Here is a 27,138-nt window from a genome sequence, read left to right as displayed (position 1 = left end):
AACATGAATGTTGAAAAAAAACATTTTGAGCATTTTAAACACTTTTTCCAAATTTACCGAGTGGTTCAACCACTCGGTAAATTTGGAACCCTAAGTGCGAATTTTCACTTGTCAAAATGAGTATGCATTGCTTTTAAGAAGTCGCACATCTGCGACTTCTTAAAAGCACCCGCAATTTTAGAACTCGCAACAATGTTGCAAATTCTAAAATTGCTTCATGCATCCCAAAAAGCACTTTTGCATTCGCAAACGGCCGATTTTAAGGAATCGCACCGTTTGCGAATGAAAAAGTGCTTGATGCATGCGGGCCAATGTGTTTACTGGCTGTAAGAAGCCGGCTCTTTATATAGTGGACCAAAAAGAGGTACACTGTGTAAAGAATCAAGGCAAACCCCAATGAATTACAGAGGCACAAATGACACCCCAAATGCTTTCTTTTTTGGTATTGTGGGCGAGCAGTTAGGGATATCAGAGGCTAGAGCTAAGCATTTACTGCACACACAAAGACAGTAAGTGAGATCACACTCAATAAAGAAACAGACACTAATTTATAACAATAAGACATATGTTTATATAAATTTAGATACCAAGTTCCCCAGAATCAGGAAAGTACTTTTGTAGTTATGATGTTTGACAGTTTTCAAAAGTTGAGTTAATTTTTGGTTGAGGTATTGTTATCCTATGGTGGAAAAACATGTACTGCATTCTTGCACTTCACAGCGACTTATGGGTCTGTTCTAATGGACTTTAGTTGACTATGGGGCAAAGTCCAAGGCCACACCAACAGGTCACCTCAAGAGGCTCTGGGGTGTCCGGGTGCAGAGGTGTGTTACGGCCTTCAATGGGAAAACTGTCCAGTCAGAAAGAGGCTGCAAGCTGGTACTGGGGGACCAGTTTGGGGGGACCCACAGGGGGGCTTGACCCTTGAGAACCTCGGCACACAAGGACACCCTTGGTTCATGTCTACTGGGGCTGTGGGGCTCGGGTCTAGTGATGTCTTTTGGAGTCTGATCCAGTGCTGGAGTCTCCCGCGGTTGGAGGAGGGCCTGCAGAAAGAGGCTGCAAGCGGTGACTGGAAGACCAGTATGGCCAAACCCAAGGATGGGCTTAGCTCTTGTTGGTCTGGGGACCACATTGGCACTATCACCACCCTTGGACTCAGGCTCTGGAGCTCAGATGTATAGGTGCTTTGAGGTGTCAGTTGGCGGTGATCGCAGATTCAGCTGGGCCAATCTCAGTGTGGGTCTCACTGTCCCTGAAGTCCCTCGATGTGCAGGTCAGTCTTCCTCGGCATTGGTATCCAGACTGGGCAAAACAAGCCTTGGCCACTGCAAGGGGTCTGGTACCACAGGTGTTGGTGTTGTGCTCCTCCAGTCAGTCCTATCAACCCCACACTTGGAGAGAGCATGGCTCTGACCTGTAGGAGCTCTGCTACCTTTTCCTGAGTGAATGCTATGTCAGTAGTCCCCGTAGGTGTACCGGGTTCTTGCTCCTTTGGTGTCTGCAGCTGTAGGAGAGTAGCTCCTCTACTCCAAGGGAGTTCAGTTGGCAGTCCTCCAGGTTTCTTGAGGTCTGCACAGTGTCAGGATGAGTCAGTTGTGCCATGGGGGTTGGGTGCAGCAGGCAGGCTGGCAGGGTTTGCTCCAAGTCAGCCGTGCTCTTTGTTTGCCGGGTCAGCAGTCTTCTTCTTTGTCCACTTCTTCTTTTGGTCTGTAGAGAATCTGAAGTCCTGGTATCAGGGCATCCCCTAAATACCCAATGTAGGGGTGTTAAGGGGAGTGAGGGGTAGTTGCCAATGGGCTTCTCACCGCTGAGGTCACTACACCCCCTAAATGACCACTTCCTTTAGAGAGTGGGCATCACCTTGTCCCAGAAATCCTAATTCACATCAGCTTGGTCACCCTTGAAATGTGTCCAGCCTGACAGTGTAACACACCTCCTACATAGCTAATTTTCCCACCTGACCTGGAGCCAAACGGGCCCTGGACAGGGTGGTTTGTATCCCCTCACCTCTGAGGGAAGTCAGATTGACATATTAAAGACGGTGGGCTCTTTGAAACTTCCTGCCTTGGAATGCTAACTTATCAGCCTTCCTGGGGAAGGAGATGATAACACCTCTTCATAGAGTAAGCATTTTTTCTGCCCTCCGAAAGAGGGGCTCTTCCCTCCTAAGGGGTCAGAAACTCGTCTGTGGTGGCTGACTGGACTGGACCATTCAGACATCACATGAGAGGGCTGGTAGTTTTCAGGGGGTACGTCTAAGGTACCCTCTGTGTGCATGAATTAATAAATCCTTTGCTGGAATCAGTGTGGGTTTATTATTACAAAGTGTTTGATACCAAATACCATATGTTTCATTGAAGCCATTATGTAGCTGAGGAGCTCGTTTTGACCAGTGCTCAGTATATACCTTATGATGGCTTCCCTGCTCACTTGCAATATCTAGAAATAGAACTAGACATCACAGAGGCATATTTGCTCAGGCAGATATGTCCTCACATAAAATATAATCCATCCTGCTTTAGGACTCAAAGGCCTCCTTTAGTGCTGGCTTACATATATTAGATGCAGTGACTTTGGCATGACTCACAGAAGTGTGTTATGTCATGTCATGTTTTCACTAATTATTTTTTGTTTGATCTGTTTATGAAAGATTTTGTTATTGTGAATATAGAAAGTGGTACATCATTTTAGAAAACACCATTCAAAGCCAGTAGGTAAATAACATGTCCGAATCACAAATTAGGTGTACATTAACATAGTTACATCTGTCAACTTTGCATGTCTAAGCTTTACACATGACATTTCCCATCCATCATATGACCTCCACCCATATTTCAGAATAATGCACAATCACGTTATAATACAATAAGACTGGATCTAAACAATACTCTTCTATCACAAAAATTTGGTACTTCATTCCGCCAATTCACATTGATCCAGTTAGTACGCCAAACAATTGTGTATAAAACAATGTCATGTTTTCACTCATGGTTTGCCCCATGTCACACAGCCTGCGATGGCAGTCTGTGTGGAATTTGTATGTGGATCCCCTAGGGTGGCATAAAATATGCTGCAGCCCTCGGGGACCCTCTTTAGCACCCATGTACTATATACTTGGAGTACCATTTACTAGGGACTTACAGGGGTGCTAAAGTCCTTAGCCAATTGTAGAACAATTAGACCTCACCTTGTTTTAGGCAAGGAGCGCGGGCACTGAGGTCTGGGTAGCAGGCCTCAGTGCACTGTCAAAGTCGAAAATCAGCATCCAGTAGCTAACAAGCATTGGAAATGCAATAGGTCTCGCACCATTAGAGTTAGTGCTTTTAGAATTGTTTATGGGTTTTTCTTGTAAATGTTTAGCATTTTTGTTTCCTGTAGCCAATGCTAAAGTATTACAAATAAAAAAAGCCATAAACATTTCTAAAAGCTCTAACTGAAATGGTCTGAGAACTATTGCACTGTGTGAGGGTGAGGGTGAGTGAGGGTGAGGGTGGGTGAGGGTGAGTGAGGGTGAGTGAGGGTGAGTGAGGGTGAGGGGTTGAGGGTGAGGGGTTGAGGGTGAGTGAGAGTGAGGGTGAGTGAGGGTGAGTGAGGGTGAGGGTGAGTGAGGGTGAGTGAGGTTGAGGGTGAGGTGTTGAGGGTGAGTGAGGGTGAGGGTGAGTGAGGGTGAGTGAGGTGTTGAGGGTGAGTGAGGGTGAGGGTGAGTGAGGGTGAGGGGTTTTGGGTGAGTGAGGGTGAGGGGGAGTAGTTGAGGCTGAGTGAGGGTGAGTGAGAGTGAGGGTGAGTGAGGGGTTGAGGGTGAGTGAGTGAGGGTGAGGGGTTGAGGGTGAGTGAGGGTGAGGGGTTGAGGGTGAGTGAGGATGAGTGAGAGTGAGGGTGAGTGAGGGGTTGAGGGTGAGGGGTTGAGGGTGAGTGAGGGTTTGAGGGTGAGGGGTTGAGGGTGAGTGAGGGTGAGTGAGGGTGAGGGTGAGGGGTTGAGGGGGAGGGGTCGAGGGGGAGGGGTTGAGGGTGAGTGAGGGTGAGTGAGTGAGGGTGAGGGGTTGAGGGTGAGTGAGTGAGGGTGAGGGGTTGAGGGTGGGTGGGTGAGGGGTTGAGGGTGAGTGAGTGAGGGTGAGGGGTTGAGGGTGAGTGAGGGTGAGGGGTTGAGGGTGAGGGGTTGAGGGTGAGTGAGGGTGAGGGTGAGTGAGGGTGAGGGGTTGAGGGTGAGGGGTTGAGGGTGAGGGGTTGAGGGTGACATCGGGCTGACGTCAGCTGGGCCCCGGAGTCAAAGGGCACCGTCTGGATTAATAAGCAGCACGGCCGAGTCCATGGCAACACTCATTTAGGCGCCGAACAATATCCGACATGTCTGCAAGGCTGAATGCGAAACGGTTCGCCAGTGTGTCGTCTGATGGGTTTTCACCCCGAATTAATTTGAAGGCGCTTGTGTGGGAGGGGCGGCGGGTGTACTTGGCCTACAGCAAGGAACCTGCACACACTGGTCTGGTCTATGAAATCTAAGAACTACACATTTAAATAAAATTTACAAAAAGGAAGCGACAAAGGAAATAAGTCTAATTAAGCCTTTATACATTTTAAAAAGAAAGTCAATTAATCGCAAACGTAAAGCAGACAAACGCAGAGATTCTAAACCCTACTTAAGGCAGGTATACATACACCCATGCTCACATACCGGAGGTCTACCTGAGAAAACGTCCTGCTACAAGGAATGTTGTCTTTCATGGCTTCCTGTAGATGTCCTCCTGCAAGTCAGTTTCCTGCGACATTGCGCTCAAACTCCTGCTATCCCTTATTAAACAAGCACTGGCGATGCCAATGGGCGCGAAGGGGTGGTGCGGGTGGAGAAGAGAAGCAATAGGTGAGAAAACAACATAGAGCGAGTTGGGAGAATGACACAGACGAGATAGAACCAGGGAAGTGCACGAGGGAGAGCGCAACATGGAAAGGGGCCGGGAGAAGCACATGGATGACAGAGCAACTGGAGAGAAGTACACAAGGGAGACAGCTGGTAAAAGCAAGCACTTTCATGGCGTGCAACACATCGTGGAGGGCATGTTGGTGATCGGCTGGTGGTGGAGGGAAGGGGATACATGATACTGAAAGACGTCTACCTGGAGAGGAGGTGGGTTGGGGGAATTCCTAACACCTCAGGAGGCCTGCGAGACGTTTAGAGTGGGCTGGACAGTTTTTGCAGTATGCAAGGATTGTAATTACTAAAAAGACGAAACCGTGTTAATGGCTGTAGGGTGGGGGAAAGGAGGGAAGAGAGAGAAGGGGAGGGGGGAGGAGAAATGCGACACGGCGGGCAGGGGAGGGGGCGGAGCGGGGAGAGGGAACAGACGGAGGGAAGGCAGATAAGGGGAGGGGGGAGGAGAAATGCGGAGGGAAGAGAGAGAAGGGGAGGGATTGTTATCTGGATTCCAGGTCTCGAGTCTGGCCTTTTATTACAAATTACTGTTATTTGGTTCATTAGTCCAATCCAGTAGCATGGCAGAGCCTCGTAAGGGTGCAGCTGATTTACATGTGCTAATTAAATGTTTTACTAGTACTCCTTTCAGCTGCGCTTTCTGTATAGGGTGCATTTAATTATGAGTCAATAGGGCGCTGATTGTTCGAGACGCTTCGATAAATTTACGTTGCGGACATTGGCCTGCTACACGCTCCACCTTTGAAACGGAAGTATGGCATGTTGTCATTGTGACAGGAATGTGCCTTTAAACTTGATAAAAAAATAATTACCAGCTTTCTCGTCACATCCTTTTGAAGCTCCAATGGCACAGGAGAAGCATAGGGAGGAGGCAGTTGTGGCCGAGGAGAGGGAGCGAAGAGCAGCTGCTCGGAATGGGAAGCAGTTAACAAGGGAGGAGTTGCAAGACATCGTGCAGAAGTAAAGGCGTGTTAACGAGCAGTGATCAGCTCTGCAAGGGGCACCAATTATGAAAAATAAAGGCATGCCTAAAGTGAAAGTGGAACTTTTAATAAAGACCTGATGTTTTTTAAAAGTGAACACATAGAGCCGCGGATACAGAAAAGGCACGCAGCCACAATTGTTTAAGTGAAAGTTCGGCATGTTGCGCTTTGAAAATTAAAGACTGTGTTTTATAATTGTAAAAGAAAACAAGTTTAAGAAAAAAAAAAGTACACTGGGAGGGGGGAGGAGAAACACGAGAGACGGCCTGCGGCCGTCAAAGTGAAAGTACGGCCGGCGGAGGGCATTGCTGTGGGGAGGGGGGAGGAGAAATGCGACACGGCGGGGAGGGGGGGGCGGAGCGGGGGTGTGGGAGGAGTGCGGGAACAGACGGCGAGGGGAGGAGAGTAGGAGGAGGAGAGTAGGGGAAGCACGGCCTAGCGGCCGTGGCTGGGGGCATGTGCACGCGCATTTAAGCTCAATGCGCATGCGCATTGAGCTTAAATTTCTCGTGCACTGCAAGGAATCGCCACGATTCCTTGCAAGTTGGATAAAGAGTGGATAAGCCACCATAGACTCGCAAGCTCGATGCGCATGCGCATCGACAGGCGAGACCTAAAAAGGGGGCAAAAAGTGGGGGGACAACTACAACAAAAGCCCAGCTTCCTACAGTGGCCATTACAAGCTTTACTTTGTTTCCTCTCTTAATTGAGCTGAGCGGCAAGTAGAGGAACAAAATATGTCATTCTCTTCATGACCCTTGAGACAACGTGAAGCAAGCAAAGAGCAGTGCAAGGCGTAAGAATGGGCAAACCAGGGGTTAGTAGCTACTCCCTCTAGAGTCCCCTAATTTATGTGAAAATTGGACTGTAAAATAAATGATTTTCCTAAATTTGTTTCGAGATTTTCTGGTGGTAACTGTCTTTGAGGAAGGGTGTTATGTACGTTTGCTCGCTCATTAAAAATCTTTTCTTGGCATTGTCCTTACTGGCAGTGAGCAGTGCCTGAGGTGAAAGTGAGCAGTGACAGTGGAGGAATATGCCCTTTTTAGACCTTGCCTACAGACAACCTTATGCTAAACACCAAGCTGTCTGTTGTTAAAGGTCTATTGCCTACAGTATCAACACTTAGGTGTGCTTTGGGTTAGCCTGTAGCTTAGCATTTGTTGAATTTCTTGACAATCTCATTTGCTTGCTTGGTATTTCATAGATTGTCTTCCTCTCCTTGTGTTAATCCCTCTGCGGTGCTTCTTTACCTATGCTTTTTAGTGGATATCTTACATCCTTAAAAGGCTCACCTCAGGGAATTCCTTTTCAGATCTCGCCCACGCAGCGCGCATGCCCTGCATAGAAACGTGCACGCGTTCCATTGCCTTCAATCGCAACGCAGGCACGTTTGGCGATTGCCTTGCAGGAGCGAGCAGCAGGTGCCATATGTTATCAATTATCGCTCCTTGTTGCTCGCTCCCGCAAGGGAATCGCGCAGGCCCCCTCCTCTCTCCCCTCCCCCTGCTGCTGCACGAGGCGCGCACGTTTGCTTGTGCTTGTTTAATCTCTTGTAGTTGCCAGATTATACAGAGCAAAATGTGTGATGGATTGCACCGCTCTGAGCCTTGAGGAACCACTGAGGTTCGTGGGAAAGTCTCTCTCTCCCTCCACACCGCGCGATTCTCTCAGGGACGCGGCTCCACCGAGGGCTCCGCGACGCTTCCAGGGAGGGGCTCGCTGTGCCCACACTTGGGCTCTGTGAATTATGGAAGCTGGAATCACAGCCCCCTCTAGATCGTTCAGACCCGCCTGACCGCCGCTCACCGTCCCCTCCACAATTCCATCTCACAACAGCAGGTGATATGTAATAAATCCAAGTCTGGGTTTGAGTTATATTGAGGGATCTAATGTGCACCACTGTATGACAAATTGTTAATGTCTGTGTTTTTTCTTCTCTCCCCCTCCCCCTCCCCCTCCATCTCACACTGTATGAATTAGAGTACGTTTGCAGGTCTTTTTCTTATATATTGTTTTAGTATTGATGTCTAAGTTGTGTATGAATTACAGGACAAGTATTTGATTATGTCTAAATGAGTAGTGTAAAGAGTGACAAACTCTATTTTGAGCTTTGTGTATGTGTTTTTTAGATTAATGAAAATATTGTTTTAATAAAACATTTTTACATTTTTATGTATAATGTTGTTTATGTCTATATTTTCACTGATTTGAGTCTTGTGTCCAAGATCAATATTTGGGCTTAATTCTTTAGATATTCGACCAAGGGAAACTGTTTAACTCTACGATATGTAATAAATTACAAAACTGAAAATGGGAAAAAGGAAAATCAATATTTCTGTCTGGCTTGCTCCCTGGTCTGCTCACTGGAGGGATGAGCCAGCCTCTTTCAGCCATTTCCCGAGGAGGGGAGAGGGTGGAGGGGGGCTGCCGATTTTATCCAAGTAAATAGAAGGCGCATTCAAGGTGGTATGTGTGGCCCTCCACCCAACACCCCCTGGCAGTTTGTCCTTTGCGTGTCGTGATGAGGGGCCTGGCCTCTTGGGGTTCTTGGCATCCTCATGGCGTAGTTGTGGCTGTAAAAGAGGCCGGGGCATCCACACCCCCCATTCTTTGCTTCAGGCCCAGCTGGGCAGGAGATTAATTGGAGGGAACTTGTTAGTTGGAGTTTTTCACGGAACGAACTTTGTTTTACATGCTGCCTCTGAGGAAAGAGTGTTTACTCTGAAACGCGTCAGGCAAGGCGTGTGTTGATTAAATTACTTGTGCTGCACGAAGACTGTCCCAGTGCATTTGAAAACCTTGTGGGGAGTGCTTTCTAAAGTGGCAACTTGTGGAACTCAATGTATTACGGCCTGCCAGGTCGGGGAAAGCACCTTTGCAGTTATAATATGCAAATCCAGTGACATTCTGCGTGAGTGACGCCTTGGAACTACAAGTGGCGCTTTGAGTTTGGGACAATCCTTTGATGTTTGTGCAAGCAATGCTAACAAAAGGAAAATATGTACTTTATATTTTACAGGTTCTGTGTCCGGACCCACTTGGGATTCAAATATGACTCCAACTCCCGTGATTCTTTGCTTCAGGCCCAGCTGGGCAGGAGATTAATTGGAGGGAACTTGTTAGTTGGAGTTTTTCACGGAACGAACTTTGTTTTACATGCTGCCTCTGAGGAAAGAGTGTTTACTCTGAAACGCGTCAGGCAAGGCGTGTGTTGATTAAATTACTTGTGCTGCACGAAGACTGTCCCAGTGCATTTGAAAACCTTGTGGGGAGTGCTTTCTAAAGTGGCAACTTGTGGAACTCAATATATATATATATATATATATATATGCTGCAAAGACTCGTCCTCCGCTTCTTCCACGAAACTTGCAAACAGGACTTGCAAAAAGACGAGGTAGACCCAATTTAGCGCATCTTTTTTTATTCTGCTTTAAAGTGCAACCACATCGCCACGACGCGTTTCGGCAGCTCCCTGCCTTGATCACATGACAACAGTGTCGTGTGATGCACCTCCTTTTAAAGTGCTAGTGCGTGAATGGACATAGAAAACATACTTATCAGTCATGTTTTTGTAGTGTGATACGTAAAATACAGGTTGGGGATAATTTTAAATGTAAAATACAAAAATATAAACTGTACATTAGTGCAAAGCCAAGAAAATTCTATGTATAATACATTTGTTTCTTATAGCTATCACAACATCGTTTACATTTGCTAAACCCTCAATTCATATCTCCTCAACTGTTATTTTCTTGAATATCCATTCACTGAATACCATAGTGCATCTCCGTGAATCAAAATGAGACTAAAAGATACTGATGTTATCGTGCAAAAAAATATAATAATAACACCATACCGTCAGTAGGTAATATATATATATATATATATATATATATATATATATATATATATATATATAGTAGGTAATATATATATATATATATATATATATCCAAACACCTCCTCACTCATGCTTAACAGTGAAGAACACCGACCCCTTGCTGAAGGTTGTAGAAATTCTTTAATTCTTTGTGGAAAGCTGCACAGGTAAAATGAAACCCAACGCGTTTCTCCTTGAAAAGGCTTGATCACGGGTAAAAAGTTCTCTGTCTTGCAACTGTTCTCGTGCTTTCACACTGCAGTTCAGTGATTTCTCAGAGTGCACTTGCCCACAGGTGTATCCTTTTGTTCCTTTACGCCGACAACAGCATGCTGAAACTTTATTGTTCGTACTATTAACATGCTGAACAACTTGCCTGGCGCTGATGATAGAAGGTAAGTGCATATATATTACCTACTGGCGGTCGCCAGTAGGTAGTTATAGTTAGGACCTAGTTTCCATAGGAAATCCACAACATTCTATTTGGAATAACTTTGGCGTTGGTGGACGAATCTTCGTGAATTTCTCCAAGAAAATGGCCTGCTCGGTTCTGCTCCTTCCCTGAAAGTTAGGGGGTGATTCGTCAAGTGGGGGCCGAGAAAAAAGGAGGGTCCCAAAACGTGTTTTCTCCATGCAATTTTCCATAGGGACCTTTAGCCAGGGCTACAGCCCGAACGGCTGAACGGAATTACACCAAATTAGGTAGAGAGGTAGAGTTCGGTTCGCAGATTGTGCTTTTTGTTAAATGGTGTAATCTGTTTAGTAGTTCCTTAGAAAATTACAAGTAAAATCATAGCGATATCTAGAGACGGAGTACAGCACGCGTAAGGAAATCCGTACAATTACGAGCACGAGCTGCATGCTGATTGGCTGTCAACTGTGCGCGAACACTCCAAACCAGGAAGTGTTGGAAGCCATCTTGTTCGTTGCTAGAAGCAACTCAGAAGAAAACAGTAAAACAAAGTTGAGAAATAAGGAAAGGGGGCAGGGTAGAAACATCCTGACCCTCTAGGCTTGCTCAGGGGGTCGTACATGGATCTCTAGGGTCAATTTTTATAATAAAAAATGGGGGGTACGCGTATGGTATACGTACGCGGTGGAAAAGGGAAATAAAAAATAGAAGTCCATTTTATTCATTAGGTCTCGGGGGGCAAATTCCAGGGGCGATTTTTAGAGCTATATTCCTATGACAGTATGTCCTGCATCAGTTGTACTCTCTACACATGCGCAGCCTTGTTTGCAAGTGCACTTTTTTTTCTTTTTCTTCAAGTTCGCCAAGCAAACCTCTCCAGATTTTAGGTATTAAATTTGCCGCTTTCTTTTCCCAGGTCGTGTGTGTCATCGGGTGCTATACTTTTGTAATATATTAATAAACATAGTGTATGTATATTTATTTGAAATGTAGTGTCGAGACGCCAAACTTTGATTACATACTCTGTCCAACCGCCATTTTAGTAGTTTTCCTCCGTTATTTTTATTATACCTGTTACTTTAATTTTACCCTGCGCATATTTTCTCTGTGATCGATGAGATTTCCTGCCACAGACACCACAGTGTTTGTCCTTGGCCTCCGATCTTATCAGACTTGGTCACACGTATACCTAGAAACTAATTTGAAGGACGTAAGCCACAGCCATTACAACGCGTGTTAGTCAACACAAAGACATTATTAAGATTATGAGTTTATCATGCGTGGTAAACGCATACTAGTTGTAAAAGCATGTGTGGTAAAGCGATATGCGTGCTAATGGTTTTGTGGTGACGATCACGCGTGTTATGAACCGGGTCTGGGCGTGGTGGAGTCTAGGGCACCAGGCGGAGGGCCACGCAGCTCCACTCATACAAAATAGAAGTAAAATAGGACTTTTAAAACTTAAAATAAAATGATTTCATAATTATCCTAGATTAAGTCTTCTGTTAGTATGTTCATTAACCCCTTCCATGCTCATGACGAACTGAGCTCGTCATGAGGCACACTGGAGCTGTGCTTATGAAGAGCTGAGCTCGTCATGATCCATGGACTATTCCAATTTCCAGCACAGGAGGGGAAAACCATTAGCAGCCAAGGTGTTAAATACATGAATATATGTTTTTAAACAATTGAAAACATTCTCGTGTTTTTTGTACAGGGCGCCGTACATGACGTCACAGGGAAGCTTTAATGCGATGCGTAACGTCAAAGCGTATTCGTAGCGTATGCTGAGAATGATTAGCAGTACAAACTATGGTGCGATCACTCTCTCACTGTCAAATCAGAGCACAGGGCGCGCTATGAGAATGGTTAAAAGTGGTCACTCATTGGAGATCCAATTCAGGTGTCTGGCTTATCCACAGTATCATAACGTTATTTTTTAACCTGTTTAAGTTTGAGGTTTGCATGAGAAACTATGCTATAGGCAGATATGGATGTTTAGGCAGCGCTTATCTCCATAAAGCTTGGTTATTACCATTTACATATAGGTGCCTGAGAGAGGGAAAAGAAGTCTATGTGAATGGCAAGGATTGCACAATAGCACCAGATCACTCCCTAATTTGTAGACACATACAATTGCATGGCTCTTGTAAACAAGATGCGCCTAATTTGGACTGAGTTTTGAAAGGTAGTCCGACACGTGCTATCATAACAACGTTCAGTTTACTGGAAACTGGAGTTATTTACATTGAAATAATGGAGATTGTTGTACAATGTTAGCAGGCATCGCTTACATGATTACGGTAACTGAGCGTGTGGTTTGATTAAAAAAAAGTTGTGTTAACTCCTCTGCATGGGAAGCTGGATGTTTCCATCTGGCTGTCGATTTCGACCTTGAAAGTAGAGTCAACCAAATGAGTCGTATAAGAGCGCTATTGTCTCAAAAAGAGGTCGCTCTTACATCTGCTACAGAAACATTTGTCCTTCATGTAGCAAACACCCGCACAGAAGTGCATGCGTTATTAAATACAGACGTGCTCTTGAATTTTGGGGAGTTAATTTAGAGTATCTTTAATGTGTCCTTGACTACGGGGTTACCTTACTTTTTTAAAGTTAGAAGCAGTGGCCTTGTGACTTTTGTAGAAACTATATTTGGTGTCTTTTTGGGATTTTTTCATTAAATTTTTTCCAGCATCTTTGGTGGATTGCGCTTAATACTCACATTAGTTGCCGGTGTGCTTTTATTAATTTGTTTACATAAATATGGATGCACATGCTGCATCAGACGACAATATGTCCCAGCTGTTGATGGTTCGCAACCGAATACTTAGTTATTACAGAGCGCTGCCTCTGGCTACATTGAGTGTAGCTTATGGATTATCGTTTCGATTTTCCTTTTTCACATGCGTTCAACCTGTGTTCCATTGCCTGAGCTGCGATTTCGACTGGGCCCTGGATTTGTGTCTCTGCAGTACGGTGTCTCCCAACGCGGATTATGACCAGCTGGTGAGCCCCTTAGTGGTTCATGACGTGGTCTGTTCTGGCGGCGGGATTATGGCCTTAGCAGCGATACCTGGAATAATGGGACGTTGGAATGTTTTTGCAGTGGTGCTTGAGTTCTTGGCACGCAGTTACATTGAAGATGACCCGAGTTTTCCTCCGATGGTGATAGAGGCTCCGGTCGTTGTGGAACATGTATGTTCATTCCCACTATTGAATTGGATGGCTGAAATGTTTTCTGATGAGAACAATGACTTCCTGTTGGAGGCTGTTGCTACATACTGTGCTTACACGCTGTTGGATTAAGACTCTTTGATTTTTCTACGTATTGTTTCTTATTTAGCTACTGCTTTCTATCAAAGAGCGAATAACTTTTTTTGGGAAATGTGAACTTGACTCTGCTTTTTAGGCTTGGACTCTGCGTTCCTAATTCGCTCACATTTATATCACGTACTTCAATCAAGGAAGGGTGCCGTGGGGCTGAGCCTTGCACTCACACCCTGTTAAGTTAGCATGGGTTTATTAGAAGCTTACACACTATTTTTGCTTTCCTGCTCTGCTTTGCATACGACACGTACTTGTGATATTGTTTAGAGAAGGTAGAGTATTTTGTTTTATATGAGAATAATTTGGTATGCTTGATTTGTAAACTGCATCGCTAGTTTTGTGTGTATAGTGAGAGCATGGAACACCAAGGTTATCTTGAATACTGTGTCTGTTATTCAGAATGATCCTCGCACGTTCGAGCCATAACACATATGCAGCTGTGGCCACCTCTGATACTGGCGTGTTTCATAATGCATTGTGGAGGCAAAGTTACACACAGTTGGAGAACATTCGTATCTTGACAGTTTGTGGACCACTGAATGTGATCTACTCATGCTGAGTACCAGAGGTGTGGGTCTGCCCATGTAATCCTATGAGACTTTCTGTAGTTATAAACTAATCTGCTAGGTAGGGAGGGTGAAATGTAGGTATATTTTAAATTTGTTTACCTTTAGCATTATAGGATGCTTTTTCCGTTTGTATTTCATAGAATAGTAACAATGCTGACAACCTTGTTTCTGATAATATGTTTGGTTGTATTATCTAAGGTACTGTGCATGAGATTATGGAGTTAGAAATAAGCATTTCAAAGTTGCACATGTCTTTATTTACATCTTGTTTTGGACTGGTGTAAGACTATAATGAAAGAGTGCTCTTGTTATCCACTTTACTTCATGTAATCTAAGTCGCATGTTCTGGGTTGACTAGTCATTGGTGTTTTTGGTCTAGGGCGAAGAACCAATGAGTCACTGATTGCTAATCTGGTAGGGGTTTGTGTAGTAAGGTGGGTTTTGGTATACTCTAATTCACTGTGGTCCTAAGTCTTTATGCACAGTTCTGTGTATGAGTAGAATTCCTGGAACAGTAGTTACAACAAAAAGGCTCAATAAAGGGCTTGCACTTTGAATATGAATATAAAATAGAAGAATAGTTGATAATCACAGCTAAGGAATGCAGCAATTAGATGTGTGTATGTGTGGATGATATGTAGATTGAGTGGAAGAAGAAAAATGTGAAAAATAAGAAATGGTGGAGAGACGCAAACTACCCACTGTATTGTCAGTGAAGAGGATCTTTGGATTTGCAGGTCATTACACAGATAGGGTGTTGGATTCCGCAGTGGGAGCAAGAGAAACTAGTACCACATCTAAGGAAGAAAGCTTGTGCATAAAGTACACACAGTTTGGCAGATTTACCAGCGAGTGTAGAAAAAATGATGCAAAAGTGGCGCAAGGGGCTTGTAAACCTGCCCCAGTGTGTGGTAGAAAAGACGCGAGAAAGGACGGAAGTGTGCAAATTACCCACTGCTATTCACGGGTAGTAGTTACCAAGAAGGCAGAATAAAGGGCCTGCACTTTGAATTTGAATTAAAGACGAATTATTGATAAGCTCAGCCAAGAATGGTAACAAGTAGGTGTGTGTATTTGTGGTTGTTGTGTTGATTGAGCGGAAGATGAGTAAGGTGAAAAATTAGAGAGGTTGCAGAGATGCAAACTTTCCATTTGTTTGTAAAGGAAGTGGGTGTTTAATTTTCCAGTGCATATATATATTCACTGAAAAAACCATAGGTTTCAGCTACGTTATAGTTAGGAATTAGCATTTAAAAAACCTTGCAAATTCACTGAAAAAACCATAGGTTTCACACATGTTATAGTTAGGAATTAGCATTTAAAAAACCTTGCAAATTCACTGAAAAAAACATAGGTTTCACACGTTATAGTTAGCTGGACATTTCACTCATACAAAACCATTGAAATTCCCCCGTTATAGTTAGTTCAGCTAACTATAACTCGAGTGCCCGTAATGCACTGCTGATGACGTCACATATTACATCACTCATGACAAGGTCAGTGACATCACTCATGACATCACTGAAAGTGCATATGTACATGAATAAATGAAATTCTATTGGGACAAAAGCAGATAAACACAAAGCTTGCAAAACTCCATGGAATTGCATGTTTTCTTCATCTCTCCCCATGTGCTGTACACCCCTCACATCCCTGCCCCTAATATCTGCCGAATTGCTTCTCAGCCATCCCACCACATTCATAAAGGTACAACAATAGGAATATTTCTGCCAGATTTATAATGCTGGTTTTCTTTTATCTTTCACCTTCCACATGTTGTATCAAAGCCCAGATCATTGAACAAAAAGGCAGCATTAATGGCACTAGGGGAAGGTCAGGCTGCTGCACCCATTCAGCAATGTTTGAGGCAGGAGAGTGACTACAGAAATGTTTCTGTCAGAGACCCATAAAAATGTTTCTCAGGGTGCTGCATAGCACGACATGTCTGGGGCATTTGTTCCATTTCCTGGTTGATTGGAAAGGTAGCATTTCCCTTTAAATTCTAACACTTGCTCAGCCAGCTGTTATTTTCTTTTAAATACTTTAAACTCATTCTCTGTGTCATTTTGAAGATGCACCACATATAATGGGCTTTTAAATTGTGCTGAGCTTATGTGTAGAATTCAAAAAATAAACTATGCCATTTATAAAGTGTGAAAATATTGAATACTAGGCTCTTCCCCCCTGCTCTTATGGTCCAAAACATGGGTGTCTGAAGAGCTACAGTTCTCCAGGGAGATAATTGAAGACTGTATTAATTTGGACAACTCATTGAAGATCCCCTCGCTCAGTTTTGTGAGGGATAGGTTACTTGAGATTGGGTTGCGCGAGTACTTTGACACTCCAATGAGTATCCCCACAAATGCCAAGGTTATATTAAAAGAGGCGCATTACACATGGACAACCTTGCGTCATTCTCAATTGGAGGCATCGGGTCCCAGCTGCCCTTTTATGCCTAAACTGCAATTTTACCTATCCTTCACCACGAACAGTCGGACACTTTTTTTTAACAAGACTCTGCTTAGGCTCTTTGCACTTTTTAGTGGCATTTCCCAGGCAATCTGGATGGATGGACAATCTTACTTCCTGCCATTGTGACAACATGGCAACCCAGAGGGCCCTGCACTATATTCTTTTATGTGCACTTTATGAGGAACCTAGGAGAAGATTTTTGGTACCTCTATTAAAGAACATTCCTCCGTGTACACATGTTGAGGGGTTTAGATACCTGCAATCCCTGACCAGTTCCGTTATTTGCAGTGCAGTGTCAAATTTTATTAAAACTGCAATGGGTATTGGGAAACGCTATGAAGCACAGTAACCAGTTGGGGAAAAGAAATATCTGGTATAGCTCCATCTTAAGAAACATGACATTTTATGGTCGATGAGGGGTCCATTTTTAACTATTTTTCATTGTGATTTTTTTCTTTTAAACAGAATTATTTAACATCTTAAAAATGTATTGTATGTGTGCTAAACTTTTTTGGTCTTGGTGCAGAATAAAGTTATTTTGAATTGAATTGAGTACAGTGTGCAGCTGCGGGATACCTTAAGATAAGAATTTGCTTTTCCTCCACTATTTCAATATTTCTTTTTTAACTATGCTGTGCAAACCAGAATTCATAAAGCCAGTCGCTCAGCACTCACTTTATAAAGGTGAGATCTATTCGCTTTGTTGTTTAATGATGAGGCAGCAAACACAGTGAAGACCACTAAATGATGCCAGATGATGGATTTGTCATGGTTGTTGTTTCTCTTCAGTAAACATTGTAAACAAGTCAAAACTAAGTGGAGCCCATAGGGCTCCACTTCAGGCTGCACAAAACCTTCTGACATACCTGGGACAAATAAAATACTTGGTAGAGATGTTTTGTTATGATTGTTCAGGCAAGAGTAGTACAGATGAAGAAGCCATGCTCTGCACATAACCACACACAGAAATGGTAGCCCCTTCTCTTGTGCTAGTACTGCTTGTGCACTCTATATACCATCTTAGTTTGGACTAGGATCTTTGCCTAGTCATTTTGCCCTCATTCCACTGTTAGACCTGTCAGCCTTTTGGGTGGTCCCTCGTGTTAATTATTTATTTTTGTCCTCTTTTGCCTCCTAACTCTTTTTATTTTTGTGTCCACTGGAATTTTTGGTGTTGTCCAGGGGGGCTAGGTGCTGCTTGGTCCCTATGTTTTTCTGAGGCCCTGGCGCCCTTTATAGAAAGTGCCTTTGTGACTGAATACATAAGACACACAAAATGGTGGCTTGTAACTGCCACATCATTTACCTCAGAAGACTGACCCATAGAACTACATAGGGAAGTTCTAGAAACTTCTAGCCAGTTCTGGTAGCCAGAGCCCAGCCTATAAAAGGGCCAGAACCAGGGCAGCCATTTTAGAATGACCTGAGAGCTAGGGTAGAATCTGGTGAGGAGCAAAGCGATAGTGAGGGGAGGGAAGCGCCCTGATAGGAAGTAGATCGACCTTTGGGCCGGCTGCTCTACTGGCTGACGTGCCCCTCTCAACCTATTGACTAAGCCTGTCATCATTCCCCCATTCTAGCTCTCCAAAACCCGTTAGTGTCCTGGGAGAACTGTACCAAAATTGCTGGTGACGCTCTGTAAGCCGCTAGCCCAGGAGCGAAACAGGGAAATAGCTGACTGTGGAAGAGACTGTCCGGTTCCCCCCATCTTCCTCTGTGACCTAACCTGAGCCGACACCAGAGGTAGTGTGTAGAGGGATTTAGAACTTCACCGCTGCTGTCCCCAAGACCCCTGGTGGCCAGAAGTTATTACAAAGGTCCTTACCTGGCTACAGCCGTGGACTGACGTCCTTACTGCTAGGTCCTTGATTCTGGAATACGGGCCCCCGTGCTGAGGAGAATCCGCGGGGAGGGCCCGATCTTGATCGGCAGAGTAGCAGGACATAGGGAGGCTGAAACGCGGAAGCTGGAGAAGGCTGGCGAGTGAGCGGTGGAGGAAGGGGCGGGAATCCGAAGAGGCCGGCCCACGCTAGTACCCTCCCTCTGTGACACCTGAGGGGAGAGCACGACGGGGAGCCGGGAAACGCGCCGGAGAAGGCGCAGAGGAGTTCCGGCCCAGTCAGCTGCTTAGGACCTGCAGCGCGGGAGCCGGGAACGTCATCGAACTGCTGCAGCACGATCCGGAGAGGTGTGTGGCTAAGGGAGCCGACCGGGACGAAATTGCCACACACCCGGTAAGGCCTGGAAGTAAAGCGTGGGCCCCAGAGGTTGTGAGGGCCTCGCAGTGGCCTGCGAGAGCCGTAGTGGGAGGGGAGGAATAGGTTTCCCGGGCCTGCCTGTATTAAGCCAAAGATTTGACAGGAACCCGTGGCCATGAAATAACATTCGGATTTGGGACAAATACAACCTGCTATTCTACGCCACGAACTTTACCTCCTCAATGTAAGACACCATGATCTGAGTACTTCCCTGCTTATTTAGTGTCACCTGTGGGGGAACGAACACTGATAGAGGCGCAGGTACTGCTGTTGTGAGCCGAGGTAGCAGGGCCAAGTCCAATATAAGAAAACACATTGGCTGAGGGGGAGTGTTCCTAGTATTAAGAGATATAGGATCCAAGGAAGTCATTGGAACAAACTGTCAAGTCATGGGGAAAAGAATGTTAACCCAGCATAATTGTCTGTATTGAGGTACATCGCTGGTTGTTTGAAGATACAAGTGGGCTAGTGCTTAAGTTGATGCTAAATAACTGTAATTTCTCCACTGTAATAACGTCAAGGCCTTAAAGGTACTGCACACCCGTGCCTAACTGAAAATTAGCTCTACTTGTGTAATGAAATTTAACTAGAACTGTGATATGTATAGATCGCTCAAATAAGGGAGCAACTACAGAGATTCTTTCTGTGGGGAAGGAAAGGGTGATTAATGCTATGAGAAGAGGTGTAGAGGCTAGTAATTGACTGCAGAACTATTTTATGTACTGAAACTGAACACTGCTTTTGATAAAGAAAAAGAAAGAAGAATTTTATAAAGCAGACCGTATTTTTCTACAAAGGTGTGGTGTCCTTTATTTTAAGTGGGGTAGCACTGGGTTACTGTGAGTGGGTATTGTAAGCACAACACATTTGCCTTGGAGTTTAGCTGTCCCTGCTCTGTGGCAGGCTACCCTATGTAGACTGGTAATTCTAGGTCTAACATAATTGGTGTTCAGCGGTGGGATCAGAGCTTGTGCTTGCGTCCACTTAGTAGTAACGCGGTGTGCACCACATGCCTACACCTGGAGTTTTCTCCTAGCGGACTCCCTAATTAATCATTTTTGCTTTTCCAAATTTACTACTGGTGGTGGGTGGAGGTAACTCTCACTTTACCCCTTTCTTAACTTCTTCCAAGTGGCTGTCCCTGACCCTAAGTGGCAAAATGGAATTTGATCTGGAAGAATTGGAGACCTATACTGCGGCCCAACTCAGAGACTTTTGCCAGAGAGAGGGGGTGTACTTCAAGCGAGGTGCGAAAAAGAGTGAACTTCAAACTAGCTTGAGGGCATGGGGGGAAGCGCACAGAGAGGGGAAGATGGAGGAGGAAGAGGGGGACTGGGACACTGTCATCGAGGTTGATGGTCTGTACCCACCGGAGGGGGGGACCTACTAACAGTTCCTAGGACACTCTCAAGGGAGGGCAGCAGTGTTTCCGTGAGGAGTTTAACTGAAGCTGAACTAGCGGACAGGAGGGAGGAGAGGCAGTTAAAATGAGAGTTGGCAAAGTTAGAGAAGGAGAGGGAGGAGAAGAGGCTGGCTCACGAACTGAGTATCAGAGAGTTAGACCTTAGGGCCCTGCAAATAGAGACTCCCAGTACTCCTAATGGTGGCAGCGAATCCAAAGACACCAGCAGAGAACCCAGACCCTACCTACCCAAGGACGTAGTCGCCAGCTACAGCGCAGGGGATGACATTGCGAAGTGGCTGGTTGCCTATGAGGTCTCCTTAAGAGCCCATGGGATATTGGAAAAACACTGGGGGGGTGGTTTGTACAAATACATGCCTCCTGCAGGAAGGGATACCCTTTTGGCCCTAGAGCAGGGAGAGCAGACCCACTACCCCACCATGAAAGTGGCGCTGATAAAAACGTTTGGGCTGACTCCGGAAAAATACAGACAGAAGTTTAGGAGTAGTCACAAACTAGGCACACAGAATTGGGTGGATTTCCTAGACTATGCAAAGAAGGCCCTAGAGGGTTGGGCTCAAGGCAGCAAAGTGGGGGACTACGAGAGGTTCTATGACCTTATCCTCAAGGAGCACCTACTCGAGAAATGTTTTCCCGAGCTGCGACAACACCTGGTGGACAGCAAGCTGATCAGCCCCCGGAAGCTTGCTGAGGAGGCGGACATCTGGGCTAGTACCCGGGTGTCCTCAAAGGGGACTGGAGGGGATTCCCAAAAGACTGGACAGGTCGCCCCCCAGAAGAAAGAAGGGGGAGATAAACAGAGGGAGTTTTCAAGAGGCCCCCAAAACAGATTCCAGGGAAAGGGAACAGGATTCATTCCCAAGGCTAACCCGCCGAGAAACCCTCATCCTGACCATAGTCAGCAGCCAAGGGTTGTCCGCTGCTATGAGTGTGGTGGGGTTGGGCACTATAAAGGAGATGTTAAGTGCCCAAAGAGACCACCCCCTCCCACTGGAGGAAAAGCCCCGGGAGTAGCTAGTGTAGAGCTCGGGGAGGAGTTGCCCTTAGACAAGGGGGGGGAGTGGGTGGGTTTCACCTTAGTGTCCCTGGGAGATCGGGAGATGGTTCCTAAGATCCAGGTGCCCCCAAATACTACCAAGTATGGGCAGTGGGTCACCATCAATGGCCAAAGAGGGGAAGCTCTGAGAGACACAGGAGCCAGTATGACTATGGTAAGGAGTCAACTGGTGTCTCCAGAGCAGGTGATTCCACATGTACTCCACCCTGCCGCGATGGCTGACGGCAGAATGGGCCACTACCCAGTGGCCGAGGTTCCATTTGAGTGGGAAGGGGTTGCAGGTCTACTTCGAGTTGCCGTAAGCCCTGCCGTGCCAGTTGATTGACTGTTGGGGAATGATATGGAGCACAATGCTTGGAAGAAGGTGGAATACCGGACTCATTCTGAGATGCTGGGTACACCTGACTGGGCCTGTGCTAGCACAATGTCCGCGACTACCCGATGGGGGAGTTCGCTTGGGCTGGAGCCTGGAACAAAGGCACAGCCAGCTGCCAGAAAGGGAAAGATTCGGGGAAGGAGAAGCCCGCCTCGGCATCCACGCCCTGTGAGACGGATAGGCCACCTGCGGTGGTGGACCAGGAGTCCACAGAGGGGGATATTATCTCCCTGGAGAACCTACCTATCCCTGCCGAGTGGCATGTGGAAGGAGGGCCTACCAGGGAGGAGTTTTGTAAGGGCCAGAAGGAGTGCCCTACCCTTGAGGGACTGAGGCGACAGGCCGAAGCCCAGGTGGCAGGTAACGTTATGGGGAACTACAGTATTTACTGGGAGGATGGTCTCCTCTACAGTGAACCCAAGGCACCAGTGCACGGTTCATCACGGGCCTTAGTTGTCCCTCAACGTTACCGAGCCTTTCTTTTAGAACTGGCTCATGAGATACCCTTGGCAGGACACCTGGGTCAGGACAAGACCTTTGCCCGGCTTGTCCCCCACTTTTATTGGCCTCAGATGAAGGTGGCGTCCGACACTTACTGCCGGACATGTGTTTCTTGCCAAGTCAGTGGGAAAACAGGGGTGAAGCTGAAAGCTCCCCTGGAACCCTTCCTGTCATTAGCACCCCCTTTGAAAGGGTGGGCATCGAGATCGTGGGGCCATTGGATCCACCCACTTCAGCTGGTCACAGGTTTATCCTGGTTCTGGTGGATCACGCCACACGGTACCCAGAGGCCATTCCTCTGAGGACCATTACTGCACCTGCAGTGGCGAGGGCCCTGATGGGGATCTTTAGCCGGGTGGGTTTCCCCAAGGAAGTTGTGTTCGACAGGGGGACCAACTTCATGCCAGCTTACATGCGGGCTATGTGGAAGGAGTGTGGGGTTACCTACCGGTTCACCACCCCTTACCACCCACAGACCAATGGTCTAGTGGAAAGGTTCAACAAAACCTTGAAAGGCATGATCAGAAGTCTGCCTGAGAGCCTGCGGAGGAAATGGGACGTCCTCCTACCCTGTCTGTTGTTTTCCTACAGGGAAGTGCCACAGAAGGGAGTGGGCTTCAACCCCTTCGAACTTCTGTATGGGCACCCTGTGTGTGGACCTCTCAGCCTGGTGAAAGACGGATGGGAAAAGTCTCCCAGGAAGCTTCCCCAGGATGTGGTGAGCTACATGCTGGCCTTCCGGAGCCAAATGGCTAAGTTGTGGAAGCAAGCTTCTGACAAATTGGAAGCCAGCCAAGCAGTGATGAAGGAGTGGTATGACCACAATGCTCACCCTGTGGAGTTGGAGCCTGGCCAGAAAGTGTGGGTGATGGAACCTGGAGAGCTTAGTGCCCTCCGGGATCGCTGGACAGGCCCCTTTGAGGTGATGGAGGAGAAGGGTAAGGCCACTTACTTAGTGGATCTGAAAACCCCCCGGCAGCCCCTGCGGGTGCTCCATGCTAATCGCCTCAAACCCCACCATGAGAGGCCCGAGGTCATTTTGATGATGGTGACTGATGGAGCAGGGGAAGAGGAAAGCGAACCTCTCCCTGATCTTTTTTCGTCTCAGGAAAAGGATGGGTCGGTGGAGGGAGTGATTCTCTCCCCATCCCTAACTCCTGAGCAGCGGGAGGACTGCCGCCAGGTCCTGGAGCAGTACTCCTTGCTGTTCTCCCTTGTCCCGGGAAGGACCCACCTGTGTACCCATGATGTGGACGTAGGAGACAGCCCACCTGTGAAGTCTAAGACCTACCGGCTGTCAGACAAGGTGAAGGCCAGCATCCACAGTAAAATGCTGGAGATAGGAGTAATTGAACCTTCAAGTAGCCCCTGGTCCAGTCCGGTGGTTCTGGTACCAAAAGCTGCCCCACCGGGCACCACTCCAGAACTAAGGTTCTGTGTGGATTACCGGGGACTGAATTCAGTGACCAAGACTGATGCTCATCCGATCCCTAGGGCGGATGAACTGATTGACCGGCTGGGAGCTGCCCAATACTTGAGTACCTTTGACCTCACTTCAGGGTACTGGCAGATCTCCCTTACAGATGGAGCAAAGGAAAGGTCAGCCTTCTCCACGCCTGAGGGCCACTACCAGTTCTGTGTAATGCCCTTTGGGCTCAAGAACGCTCCTGCCACCTTTCAGCGGCTGGTGAACCAGGTCCTCTCCGGGATGGAGGCCTTCTCCGCTGCTTATCTGGATGACATTGCCGTCTTCAGTAGCAGTTGGGAGGACCATTTGTGTCATCTACAAGTTGTTCTCCAGGCCCTGAAACAGGCTGGCTTGACAATCAAGGCCAGCAAATGTCAGATCGGGCAGGGGTCGGTGGTGTACCTAGGCCACTTGGTGGGCAGAGGAACGGTTCAGCCTCTTCAGGCTAAGATTGAGGCTATTATGGCCTGGGAGCCCCCCAAGACTCAAACCGAGGTCCGAGCTTTCCTGGGCCTCACAGGATACTACCGTCGCTTTGTGAAGGGATATGGCACCATTGTGGCACCCCTAACTGAACTCACATCCAAGAAGCAACCCCGACGGGTAGTCTGGACGGAGGCTTGTCAGCAAGCCTTTGACACCTTGAAACAAGCAATGTGTCCTGCTCCAGTTCTCAGGGCACCTGATTTTTCCAAGGAATTCATTGTCCAAACAGACGCATCAGAACATGGCATTGGGGCAGTGTTATCGCAACTCAATGAAGCGGGTCTGGATCAACCTTTTGTCTTCCTGTCCAGGATACTGCTTCCCCGGGAACAGAGGTGGAGTGCAATTGAGCGGGAAGCATTTGCGGTGGTATGGGCTCGGAAGAAGCTGCGGCCATACCTGTTTGGCTCGCACTTCCTGGTTCAGATCGACCACCGACCCCTTCGTTGGCTGATGCAAATGAAGGGAGAAAATCCCAAGCTGTTGAGATGGTCTATCTCCCTACAGGGAATGGACTTCCGGGTGGAACATCGGCCTGGAGTCGACCACGCCAATTCAGATGGTCTCTCTAGGTATTTCCGCCTTAGTGATGAGAACTCCCAAGGGGTTGGGTAGCTCTCCCCACTTTCAGCTGGGGGGACGACGCGTGTTAGACCTGTCAGCCTTTTGGGTGGTCCCTCCTGTTAATTATTTATTTTTGTCCTCTTTTGCCTCCTAACTCTTTTTATTTTTGTGTCCACTGGAATTTCTGGTGTTGTCCAGGGGGGCTAGGTGCTGCTTGGTCCCTATGGTTTTGTGAGGCCCTGGCGCCCTTTATGGAAGTGCCTTTGTGACTGAATACATAAGACACACAAAATGGTGGCTTGTAACTGCCACATCATTTACCTCAGAAGACTGACCCATAGAACTACATAGGGAAGTTCTAGAAACTTCTAGCCAGTTCTGGTAGCCAGAGCCCAGCCTATAAAAGGGCCAGAACCAGGGCAGCCATTTTAGAATGACCTGAGAGCTGGGGTAGAATCTGGTGAGGAGCAAAGCGATAGTGAGGGGAGGGAAGCGCCCTGATAGGAAGTAGATCAACCTTTGGGCCGGCTGCTCTACTGGCTGACGTGCCCCCTCAACCTATTGACTAAACCTGTCATCATTCCCCCATTCTAGCTTTCCAAAACCCGTTAGTGTCCTGGGAGAACTGTACCAAAATTGCTGGTGACGCTCTGTAAGCCGCTAGCCCAGGAGCGCAACAGGGAAATAGCTGACTGTGGAAGAGACTGTCCGGTTCCCCCCATCTTCCTCTGTGACCCAACCTGAGCCGACACCAGAGGTAGTGTGTAGAGGGATTTAGAACTTCACCGCTGCTGTCCCCAAGACCCCTGGTGGCCAGAAGTTATTACAAAGGTCCTTACCTGGCTACAGCCGTGGACTGACGTCCTTACTGCTAGGTCCTTTATTCTGGAATACGGGCCCCCGCGCTGAGGAGAATCCGCGGGGAGGGCCCGATCTTGATCGGCAGAGTAGCAGGACATAGGGAGGCTGAAACGCGGAAGCTGGAGAAGGCTGACGAGTGAGCGGTGGAGGAAGGGGCGGGAATCCGAAGAGGCCGGCCCACGCTAGTACCTTCCCTCTGTGATGCCTGAGGGGAGAGCACGACGCGGAGCCGGGAAACGCGCCGGAGAAGGTGCAGAGGAGTTCCGGCCCTGTCAGCTGCTTAGGACCTGCAGCGCGGGAGCCGGGAACGTCATCGAACTGCTGCAGCACGATCCGGAGAGGTAGTGTGGCTAAGTGAGCTGACCGGGACGAAATTGCCACACACCCGGTAAGGCCTGGAAGTAAAGCGTGGGCCCCAGAGGTTGCGAGGGCCTCGCAGTGGCCTGAGAGAGCCGTAGTGGGAGGGGAGGAATAGGTTTCCCAGGCCTGCCTGTATTAAGCCAAAGATTTGACAGAAACCCGTGGCCATGAAATAACATTCGGATTTGGGACAAATACAACCTGCTATTCTACGCCACGAACTTTACCTCCTCAATGTAAGACACCATGATCTGAGTACTTCCCTGCTTATTTAGTGTCCCCTGTGGGGGAACGAACACTGATAGAGGCGCAGGTACTGCTGTTGTGAGCCGAGGTAGCAGGGCCAAGTCCAATATAAGAAAACACATTGGCAGAGGGGAAGTGTTCCTAGTAATAAGAGATATAGGATCCAAGGAAGTCATTGGAACAAACTGTCAAGTCATGGGGAAAAGAATGTTAACCCAGCATAATTGTCTGTATTGAGGTACATCGCTGGTTGTTTGAAGATACAAGTGGGCTAGTGCTTAAGTTGATGCTAAACACCTGTAATTTCTCCACTGTAATAACGTCAAGGCCTTAAAGGTACTGCACACCCGTGCCTAACTTAAAATTCGCTCTTCTTGTGTAATGAAATTTAACTAGAACTGTGATATGTATAGATCGCTGAAATAAGGGAGCGACTACAGAGATTCTTTCTGTGGGGAAGGAAAGAGTGATTAATGCTATGAGAAGAGGTGTAGAGGCTAGTAATTGACTGCAGAACTATTTTATGTACTGAAACTAAACACTGCTTTTGATAAAGAAAAAGAAAGAAGAATTTTATAAAGCAGACCGTATTTTTCTACAAAGGTGTGGTGTCCTTTATTTTAAGTGTAGTAGCGCCGGGTTACTGTGAGTGGGTATTGTAAGCACAACACATTTGCCTTGGAGTTTAGCTGTCCCTGCTCTGTGCCAGGCTACCCTATGTAGACTGGTAATTCCAGGTCTAACATCCACTTACTATATCCAGCAAATATCAGGCCCAATAAACAGTTTAAACAAAAATGTTCCTCAAAATCATCAACAATTACAGCAGCTTCTAAAGTTATTCAAACACTTTGTCAGTAAGTGTATGCACGGATACAAGCACATTGGGCCGCATAGTTCAGAATGAACAGGGGGGCTACTCCATTTGAGCGGAGGAGCGTCACCCCAGAAGCCCCAGAACT

Source organism: Lissotriton vulgaris, chromosome 3_1 (assembly GCF_964263255.1).
Source record: "Lissotriton vulgaris chromosome 3_1, aLisVul1.2, whole genome shotgun sequence".
In the NCBI taxonomy this organism is placed as follows: domain Eukaryota; kingdom Metazoa; phylum Chordata; class Amphibia; order Caudata; family Salamandridae; genus Lissotriton; species Lissotriton vulgaris.
Note: the sequence above shows the minus strand (reverse complement) of the source record.